General features: G+C 39.9%; 1 protein-coding gene across 1 annotated transcript in view; it reads right to left on the bottom strand.

Annotated features, from left to right (window-relative positions):
- DZIP1 (DAZ interacting zinc finger protein 1) overlaps window positions 1-2,223 on the bottom strand; it is a 52,009-nt gene that overhangs the window by 20,651 nt on the left and 29,135 nt on the right. The gene's annotated exons all lie outside the window — the stretch shown is intronic.

Below are 2,223 nucleotides of genomic sequence, written 5' to 3'. Positions count from 1 at the left end.
GTCGCCCCAGCACCCACCCCCCCCCCCCCCCTCCCCTTATGACATAGAGAGATAGAAAGTTACATTTTTACTCTTGAATCTACTCTGTTTAATTCATCTGCAGATTGAAAGGATGAGCTTTGACCTGCATATGATGTCAGCTAAAGCAACCTAAAAAGTAGAAGAAAAAAAAGTATTTTTAAAAAATAAATGTTGTTTCTATGTAACCCACTATTAAATCTTAGTTTACCCCAATCAGCCCTAATGAACTCCTTTTTCTTCTTCTCCTATTATTTTTCTGCTGATGTTCGTTTTTCAATTCCAATTATTTTAAACATTGAGCAAGAGTAAATGTACTCTTGTGACCCAAAAGAGGTTTGGCTTTACTTCCCTTCTAATATTCTGTTGTGTTCCCAGAACAGGAAGTGAAGAAAAGTCTTCCCAATGGGAAATAAAAATGATAAGGGTTGTAGCCATTTGCCACGCTTACCAAAAAAAAAAAGGCTTTACTGGAGTTATCCTGTAAAATGTTCCCAGTGCATAAACCCGATGACATCAATAAGTATCATATCACTCAATCAGAACTTACAAAAAGGTTCCCATACACATCTTACCAGAAGATTTTTTAACAGCCGGGGGTGGTTTTGTCAATAATTCTTTAATCTAAAGAAAGATAAAGAGGATAAGCAACAATTAGGTATCTATGGCATATGAACACATTACACCGTATATTGATGGCCAGTGGAGAAGACACCGTATATTGATGGCCAGTGGAGAAGACACCGTATATTGATGGTCAGTGGAGAAGGCACCATATATTGATGGTCAGTGGAGAAGGCACCATATATTGATGGCCAGTGGAGAAGACACCGTATATTGATGGCCAGTGGAGAACACACCGTATATTGATGGCCAGTGGAGAAGACACCGTATATTGATGGTCAGTGGAGAAGACACCGTATATTGATGGCCAGTGGAGAAGACACCGTATATTGATGGTCAGTGGAGAAGGCACCATATATTGATGGCCAGTGGAGAAGACACCGTATTTTTATGGCCAGTGGAGAAAGGCCTCTTACATCTATGATGAGTGGGGCAAGGGACATAGACAGTTGAGGAAGAATGCCTTTACATTTGTGATTGGTCTAGGGACCCTAGCAACGTCTGGAGGCAACACTGGTTGAGAAAGGCTGTACTAGAATATCAATTAGGCAGGAAATCCAGTTACATAATTACACCATTTGCATTCAGGATCAATACTGAACAGCTCCACACCTGGAAGATCAGGCCGCCTGGGCAATCTGACAAGTGTATGACCAACACATGATCAGGATTCTTGTTAGGCTACAATGCACAAAACAAACTCCATCAGGGGGACAAAAACACAGCCAATTCTTTGGACAATGTGCACAGTAAGATGAAAATGTATCAGCGCAAGGCAAAGCTGGTTAAAACATTGTCACACAAAAAAGTCATCTCTCACCTCTAGTGGAGAAGGCAGTGGCAGAATGTTTTCTTTCAACATTGTGTGATGATTGCCCGGTTGTTGGCTCTACATAAATAGAATAATGAAAAAACAAATGGTAGGGTTACAGTGACACATGTAGGAATATCACTAACACGCATAGGGCAGCTGGGTTACCAAGTGCTGGTTTCAGCAACGTCCTACAAGTCTACTTTCTACAAGTGTAAATTCTTGCACTGGCCCGGGAAATATGTATATGTTTAAATGATGCAAAATATATAAATGTTTCTTTTAGTTTGCTGGGCCCTTAGAGTAAACACACCTCAGCTGAAGTGAAAACCTATAATCTTAACAACCCAACCCCAAAATATAAACCAAGAACACTGAGTTTCAGTTAGCAAACTTATAACCCATAAATATTTTTTTACTGGTAAATAAACTAAATCTAACAAAGGAATGAACGCCAGTGACTTGTGCTTTTGACCCATTCTTCTACTGAGAGCAGGGGTAGTGGTTTTAACTCTCTAAACTACAAATCTGCAGTGACATGTCCTAGTGAAAAACATTCAGTTATGGGAATGTAATCCAAGGTCTGTCACATCAAAGTCCAAGGAAGAAATGTATGTAACAACATGACAAAGATGTATCTGTTTCTTATGAGGATTGTGCATGAATGGTATAAATCCCTCTTTTACCAGTTGTGGACACTGGGTATGCTGCATGCACCCAAAACAACGTAATCAAAGTACACAGGGGGTGTGTAGTATTCCTTTTACTTC

This window comes from Nanorana parkeri, unplaced genomic scaffold, assembly GCF_000935625.1.
Source record: "Nanorana parkeri isolate BGI_ZX_2015 unplaced genomic scaffold, ASM93562v1 scaffold1130, whole genome shotgun sequence".
NCBI classification, from domain to species: Eukaryota; Metazoa; Chordata; class Amphibia; order Anura; family Dicroglossidae; genus Nanorana; species Nanorana parkeri.
The sequence above is the reverse complement of the archived record's forward strand: the minus strand, read 5'-3'. Positions and strand labels throughout refer to the sequence as shown.